Below are 8,837 nucleotides of genomic sequence, written 5' to 3' on the forward strand. Positions count from 1 at the left end.
TTAGTAAGGTAAGAACCAGCCTGGAATAGAAACCATAAGGACAGGTAAGAATCATTGCCAGCACATGATCTGACTTGAGAAGAAGGGAAGGCTTTAGAATGTGCCATGAAGTGAATGATCCCATTGAATTTGCGATAAATGGTAGTCCCACTTTGTAACTCTAAAAAGGTTTCAGGCTGGTTTTATCACCTAATGATCACCATTAGTAGCTACATTTAACACAGAGCATCCCTTTCATTTGTTTTCCTACTTTACTTCCTTCAGTGGACAGAAGAATTTGGAATGTTTCACACAAGGGGAAATTTCAGGTCAAATAAATAGAGCCTGTGAATGTCTCAATTCTATATTTGACCATTGATGCTAATATATCTCAAGGCATTTTAGTCACTTGCTTGTGCAGCTTACAAATAGGAACTTACATATTCACTGCAGAGGGAATCTCAGATACATTTCCTGGAAGATAACAATCTGAAATAATAAAATTTGCCCTTTGAAACCATGATTAAGGACAATGGTTCCTGGAGTAATGCTTATCCTTTGTCTCCAATTCGACTCAGGTACACACTGAAAAATAGGTATCTTTGTTATATGTTTAGATTGCACATTTACCTTTTTTGTAATTTTATAATTTTAACAACTACTCAGGTTTGGGAAGTGGTGTATTTGTGCCTTGACTAACTAAACTACTGACAGTTGTATGTTGCAGGGGTTGACTCTACATTGCTGAATGATGTAGCATACAAGGTGTTCATACTTCACAGTTGGTGACTAGGTGCATTGGACATAGGTCCTAATGTATTATTTTTTTTTTCAAAATTAGGACTCTAGTTCCTGAGTGGTGCTCTAGGAACATTCCAAGGTCACTGTGAAAAAAGATGTAGAATCTCCAGGTTAATTTGTTAATACAAGTCTACAAATTCCATGCTGGGAATTGCTGAGATGATGTTACCTGTCCTTTAGAGGTCTCCATACGATTTGAAATTTGGCTCATTCTGCATGTTGAATTGTTATGAAGGACACATATGCTCGTTTGGAAACATACCCTTAAATTCTTTTTCTGTAGGTTCTCACTTAGCACATTTAATATCTAAGAAGTCTATGGCATTAATGAGTGCTATCATTTTTTTGTGTGTCTTGCCATTGTCAATCAATTTTTTTGGGGTAACAGCATCTGCATCTGTCATAGAATAAATGGCTGTTTTTTATTGTTGGATGGAATCTTTCTCAACATACATATTAGAAAACTATCTCAGGTTCTAATACATAAAGTACAGCTGAAAAGAGAATGTGGGAGCCATAGTCTGCCCTGGGTGTATATGTCAGTGGTCATCTACAAGTGTGATATTATCAGAGCAAGTACAATGAATCTTCGTTTTCCTGATAGGAATATTTACCATATAGAAAGTTCCATTGTTTGCTAAAATACACAAATTGTTATTATCAAGAGATTCAGAAAAACATATTGACATAAACACACATACAAGCAGCCCCTTTCACTAAATGACAGTGAGGAGGATGAAGCAAACATGACCACATGCAACAGTAGACAGAAGGGAGGCAGGATCAACAAGGGTACTGTGAACTCATAACCAGTAGTATGAGGGAAACTTCATTTCCCATAATAATACTTAGAATTAGGCTGTCTAGAGATTACAGTAAGGAAAGATGCAATTAATAAAGCTGAAATACCAAAATTTTTCCTGTACTCCCATCGATATAAAAAGATATTTAAGTAACCAAAGGCATCTATGACTTCCCTATATACACTGACATACTGGCCCCAAACAATACACACGTACAGACATACACACACACACACACACACACACACACACAAATAACTGAAGTACTTGAAAGAGTATGAAAAATTCTTTCTTCAATAATAAATGTTTGTGTGTCTGTCTGTAGGGCTCCCTCCTGTGATGAACAACGGTACTGTGCTTGCGCAGGTTTTGCACCTGGCATCAGTTGGCAGGTAATATGCCAATGAGGGAGCAGTACCATGCTAATGAGGTGATTCGTGCTCCGCAAATCCCTGAAGGACAATTAGCATAGCCTCAGCCTGCTGTCTATATAAGGCGAGCGCTTTTACTGCTTGAGGTCCCCGTATCAGCAAATGAGGTGGTCCTGCAATAAAGGCTGTTAAGAAGAATCTGACGGTGTTGCGTCTTCCTTGCCTGACGAGGTGGGCGCTACAACTGGTGGCCTTGTACGGACACCCGAGGACATTCTCGTGGATTCAGAACGGCAATGGCGGTAAATTGCTGGATAAGGGATGAATAAAGTTCTCTGGAGGTAAGCAGAGAAGATGGATAAAGTTCTCTGGAGGTAAGCAGAGTCGATGAAAGCCTTGGTATAGAGGCTGAAAGGTTTGTGAAGGTGAAAGCCTTGGTATAGAGGCCGAAAGGTTTATGAACTATGGCAATGTTGTTTCCAATGGATCCTTTGTGGGTAGGGCTTGTAATTTTGTTTCTTTTTTTCTTTGTGTGGGATAGAGAGGCCACAGAGGGCAAGCTTAAGCCCAGACCAAAACCTCTTTGCGAATGGTCCCTGCTTGCTTAGAGGATAAATGATATGAGGAAGCTGTTAGGACAGGTCAGAGGGTCCTTGCAGAGCAACAAGAAAGTATGTCGGAGGGAGAAAAGGTTTTGAAAGAAAAAAAGAAAAGAAAAGGAGACAAAAGGAACACAGTATTTTGGGAGAAAGATTTTGTCTTTGTGCTTTTAAAAAGTGTGATTAGGCTCTGGAAACCTCACAGAATCATACTGATCAGATTTGATAGAGGTAAACTGCCTGAAAAATTTATTCAGGAGAATCAAACAAAAAGATAAACTTTTGTCTTGAGAATTGTATAGAGTGTGCCTACTTGGATTCCTGGTCTCAAGGAGATTTATCAGGTGACAAGGTGCTTCTCTTAAAAAAGCAGTTTCAATCGGCCCTTGGAGCCTTGCACCTGTAGCTAAGATATGTGTAGCCACTTCAATTTTGATTCTTTTTGGTTTTAAATGTATAAATATTCTCTACATGCCTTGGTTATGGACTGTTGGCTTTTAAGTTATTGGATATGGTTAAAAAAATGTAACATTGGTTGATATAAAACTGGTAAATTTGGATGGAGTCATTCTAGACAACATGTGGCATGAGCCAATCTAGGGAAACAGGTCTAAATTGGGATGATATTTTTATGGAAATCTTATCCTAGAAACCAGTCTTCTAAAAGATTTTAAGGCAATGTCTCTTTGTTGAGATATTGGAGACCACAACATCATGCGTTCGTATGTAGGAATTGGCAGTCAAACCTTGTAGCATGAAGGATAGTCTCGGTGCTTTGGAGACTGGATTTTGGATGATGAAGCTGATCTCAAGGAAGAGGCTACTCAGTGTGAGAGGGAGAGATATGATCCAGACTGGCCACATGCTAGTGCACATGGCAACGAGGCAGACAATTAGGCAAGAAAGCGGTTATACCAACAGCACCTCCGAGATAACCCTCAACATAAAAAAGCATGGTGAAGTTTACAAAATCTACTTCCTTTTGCCCAGAGGGTGGAAAGAGATGGGATTAATAAGACCCTTGAATATTACCCTTCTGCTGTTGCACAGCTTGCTGTGTTAGGCGTTAAATCTTGTATTCAGCATTTTGGTATTTTACCCAAGAAAATTATTATACCATATACAACAGCTCAGATAGAAACATTGTGTGCCTTGATAGATGATTGGGCCATACTACGCTGCAGTTTTGATGGAGAGTTTGACAGTCATTATCCTAAGGATCCTTTGCTACAATTTTTCATTGAACATCCAGTGATTTTTCCAAAGGTCACTGCCTCAGAGCCTTTGTTGGGAGCGTTAGATATTTACACAGATGGCTCCAAAACAGGTGCAGGTGCCTATATGGTTGATTCTCAAGAACCAGTCTTAATCCAATACAGTCCAGGCACCCCCCAAATTACGGAGTGTAAAATTGTATTGGAAGTTTTTAAAAGATTTCATGATTCTTTTAATTTAATTTCTGACTCTGCTTATGTAGTTAATGCTGTGCGCTCACTTGAAATTGCAGGGCCAATTCAGTCGAGTATTACCGTATGTCAAATTCTTTTAGAATTATCAAAATTGATTTGGGCCAGAAAATATAAATTTTTCATACAACATATTCAAGCCCATACAAATTTGCCTGGTCCCATGACCAGTAATAATGCCCTGGTGGATGCTAGTATTCGTAGAGAATTTATTTTTCATGCTGCTCTGGTTGATCTCGCTAGAGAATTATATCAAAAGTTTCATGTTCCTTCCTTTACTCTTCAACAAAAATTTAAAATCTCTAGGGCTACAGCTTGTGATGTGGTGTTACGTTGCCAGAATTGTGTTCAATTTCACCACCCTCCTCATGTGGGGATTAACCCTTGTGGTCTGATCCCGCTAAAATTTTGGCAGATGGATATCACACACATATCTCAATTTGGACATTTAAAATATGCTCATGTTTCTGTTCTTTAAATTCCTATGATCATTTCTCCATTGAGTAACCAGGTTCATGCTTAGTGGTTAACTACATTGTATTTAAAGTGTATCCAGACCTCTCATGTGATATAAATTCGATTAAGGGTCATAGTCATTGCTCTTCTTCAGCCTGATGTTCGATTTCTGAAACAAGTGGATCTCTTCATGTTCATGAGTCAAAGAATAGTATACTACAGTTCATTAAAACAGTCCAAAATTCAGAGAGAAATTCAGAATTCCTTAAGTTGTATTTTTCCTTTTTACACAATATGATTGAATTTCAGACACTTATTTTTACTGTCTTGGGAATATATTTTGCCTTCAGGTAATAAATCAGAACTTCTTCTTTAGCAGAAAGGAAGAAAGGTATGTGTTAAAATTTCTCCTCGCTCAACCCTCAGTATACAGAGACATGTGAAAACCTGTGGTTGGACATAAAAGGAATATTATTATTTCTCTGCATGATTTACTGTGGGAGAAAATACGACACACAGAAGAAAGACTACACACATAATATGTGTGACCTGACTTTTGATCAGCTCTGTGTCTCATGGAATTTGTACTTTGCAAAATCAATTTTTGTATCTCTCTCTTTCTTTAAAATATTTCTAATTTTTTATTTTACGTTTCACATGTGAAAACATTTCCCAGTTCCTCTTCCAGGAACCTCCTATCTCCTTCCTCTCCGCTTTCATCTATGAGGGTGTCCCACTAACCTCCATACACCCCTTCTTGGCTCCCAGGAATTACATTACCCTGCACTGGGCTCCAGCCATGGCATGTCCAAGAGCTTCTTCTCCCATTTGTATCCAATATGGCCATGCTCTGCTATATATGCTACTACTGCCACTACTAATTATTCTTCTTGTTGTAATTCTTCTACTTCTTCTTCTACTTCCTCCTCCTCCTCCTCCTCCTTCTTCTTCTCCTAATTCTCCCTCTTCTTCTCTCTCTTCCTCTGCTCCTCCTCATCCTTCTTCTATTCCTCCTCCTCCTCTTCCTCCTCCTCCTTCTACTTCTGATGCTGATGCTGATGTTGATGAAAACAATGACAATGACGACAACAATGACACTATTTAGGTTTTAGGAGTTTTCTTTAAATTGTTTTTCTGTGTTCCTACACTTTCAGCTTCTTATTGATATATGAAATGATGCTGAATTTTAATCTGCTCTTTGCTGAAAGTAATGTCCTGTGCATTATTTTCTCTCAAGATTTTATCGACTTTATGTAGGACAATAATATTCTGTTGAAATACAGTACAAAAACATTTCTTGTCTTTTATTATATAGATCTGAAGTAAACTCTTCTTATTGTATTGGGCTATTAGTTGTGAAAACAATGCCCATTTTCTTATGTTTTAAATATGATTTTTGAAGATTTTCTTGATGTGCTCTTGGATTCATTTGCCAGAATTTTATTGAGTATTTTTGCATCGATATTCACAAGGGAAATTGGTCTGAAGTTCACTTTCTTTGTTGGGTCATTGTGTGGTTTAGTTATAAGAGTAATGTGGCTTCATAGAAGGAATTCAGTAGTGCTCCATCTGTTTCACTTTGTGGAATAGTTTGGATACTATTGGTATGAGGTCATCTATGAAGGTCTGATAGAATTCTGCACTAAACCCATCTGGACCTGGGCTCTTTTTGGTTGGGAGACTTTTATTGACTGCTTCTATTTCTTTAGGAGTTATGGGGTTGTTTCAATGGTTTATCTGTTCCTGATTTAATGTCGGTACCTGGTATCTGTCTAGGAAATTGTCCATTTCCTGCAGATTTTCAAGTTTTGTTGAATGTAGTCTTTTGTAGTAGGATCTGATAATTTTTAGAATTTCCTCTGATTCTGTAGTTATGTCTCCCTTTTCATTTCTGATTTTGTGAATTTGGACACACTCTCTGTGTCCTGTCATTAGTCTGGATAAGGGTTTATCTATCTTGTTGATTTTCTCAAAGAAACAACTTTTGATTCTGTTGATTCTTTCTATGGTGCTTTTTGTTTCTACTTGGTTGATTTCAGCTGTGAGTTTGATTATTTCCTGCCTTCTACTCCTCCTGGGTGTATTTGCTTCTTTTTGTTCTAGAGCTTTTAGGTGTGCTGTCAAGCTGGTGACATATGCTCTCTCCTGTTTCTTTCTGCAGGCACTCAGAGGTATGAGTTTTCCTCTTAGCACAGCTTTCATTGTGTCCAATAGGTTTGGCTATGAACCTTCATTTTCATTAATTTCTAAGAAGTGTTTAATTTTTTCTTTATTTCTTCTTTGACCAGGTTATGGTTGAGTAGAGCATTGTTCAACTTCCATGTATATGTGGGCGTTCTTCCCTTACTGTTATTGAAAACCAGCTTTAGGCCATGGTTTTCTGATAGGACACATGGGATTATTTCTATCTTTCTGTATCTGTTGAAGCATGTTTTTGGACCTAATATATGGTCAATTTTGGAGAAAGTACCATGAGATGCTGAGAAGAATGTATATCCTTTTGCTTTAGGATTCAATATTCTATAAAAATCTGTTAAGTCCGTTTGGTTCATAACTTCTCTTAGTCTGTCTACGTCTCTGTTTAATTTCTGTTTCCATGATCTGTCCATTGATGAGAGTGGGGTGTTGAAATCTCCTACTATTATTGTGTGAGGTGCAATGTGTGTTTTGAGCTTTAGTAAGGTTTCTTTTACATATAGAGGTGTCCTTGTATTTGGAGCATAGAAATTTAGGTTTGAGAGTTCATCGTGGTGGATTTTTTCTTTGATGAATATGAAGTGTCCTTCATTATCTTTATTGATGACTTTTAGTTGAAAATTGATTTTATTCGATATTGAATGGCTACTCCAGCTTGTTTCTTCCGACCATTTGCTTGGAAAGTTTTTTTTCCAGCCTTTCACTCTGAGGTAGTGTCTGTCTTGTCTCTGAGGTGTGTTTCCTGTAGGCAGCAGAATGCAGGGTCTTCATTGCGTATCCAGTTTGTTAGTCTATGTCTTTTTATTGGGGATTTGAGACCATTGATGTTGAGAGATATTAAGGAGTAGTGATTAATGCTTCCTGTTATATTCATATTTGGATGTGAGGTTATGTTTTGTGCTTTTCTTCTCTTTGTTTTGTTGCCAAGAAGATTAGTTTCTTGCTTTTTCTAGGGTGTAGCTTGCTTCCTTATGTTGGGCTTTACCATTTATTATCCTTTGTAGCGCTGGATTTGTAGAAAGATATTGTGTAAATTAGGTTTTGTCATGGAATATCTTGGTTTCTCCTTCTATATTAATTGAGAGTTTTGCAGGATACAGGAACCTGGGCTGGCATTTGTGTTCTCTTAGGGTCTGTATGACATCTTTCCAGGTCTTCTGGCTTTCATAGTCTCTGTCGAGAACTCTGGTGTGATTCTGATAGGTCTGTCTTTATATGTTACTTAAACTTTTTCCCTTATTGCTTTTAAAATTCTTTCTTTATTTTGTGTATTTGGTGTTTTGACTATAATGTGACAGGAGGAGTTTCTTTTCTGGTCCAATTTATTTGGAGTTCTGTAGACTTCTTGTATGCTTATGGGCACCTCTTTCTTTAGGTTAGGGAAGTTTTCTTCTATGATTTTGTTGAAGATATTTACTGGTCCTTTGAGTTGGGAGTCTTCACTCTCTTCTATACCTACTATCCTTAGGTTTTATCTTCTCATTGAGTCCTGGATTTCCTGTATGTTTTGGACCTGTAGCTTTTTCCATTATAGATTATCTTTGACAGTTGTGTCGATGATTTCTATGGAATCTTCTGCTCCTGAGATTCTCTCTTCTATCTCTTGTATTCTCTTGGTGATGCTTGTATCTACGGCTCCTTGTCTCTTCCTTTGGTTTTCTATATCCAGGGTTGTTTCCCTGTGTTCTTTCTTGATTGCTTCTATTTCCATTTTTAGTTCCTTCAACTGTTGGATTGTGTTTTCCTGGAATTCTTTCAGGGATTTTTGTGATTCCTCTCTATATGCTTCGACTTGTTTATTTATGTTTTCCTGCGTTTCTCTAAGGGAGTTCTTCATGTCTTCCTTGAAGTTCACCAGCATCATGATCAAATTTGATTTTAAATCGAGATCTTGCTTTTCTGGTGTGTTTGGATATTCAGTGTTTGCTTTGGTGTGAGAATTGGGTTCTGATATTGCCATGTAATCTTGATTTCTGTTGCTTGAGTTCCTGCTCTTGCCTCCTGCCTTCAGATTATCCCTGGTGTTACTTTGTTCTGCCATTTCTGACAGTGGCTAAACTTTCCTATAAGCCTGTGTGTCAGGAGTGCTGTAGACCTGTTTTCCTGTTTTCTCTCAACCAGTTATGTGAACAGAGTGTTCTGCTTTCAGTCGTGTAGTTTTTCCTG

This window comes from Rattus rattus, chromosome 3, assembly GCF_011064425.1.
Source record: "Rattus rattus isolate New Zealand chromosome 3, Rrattus_CSIRO_v1, whole genome shotgun sequence".
In the NCBI taxonomy this organism is placed as follows: domain Eukaryota; kingdom Metazoa; phylum Chordata; class Mammalia; order Rodentia; family Muridae; genus Rattus; species Rattus rattus.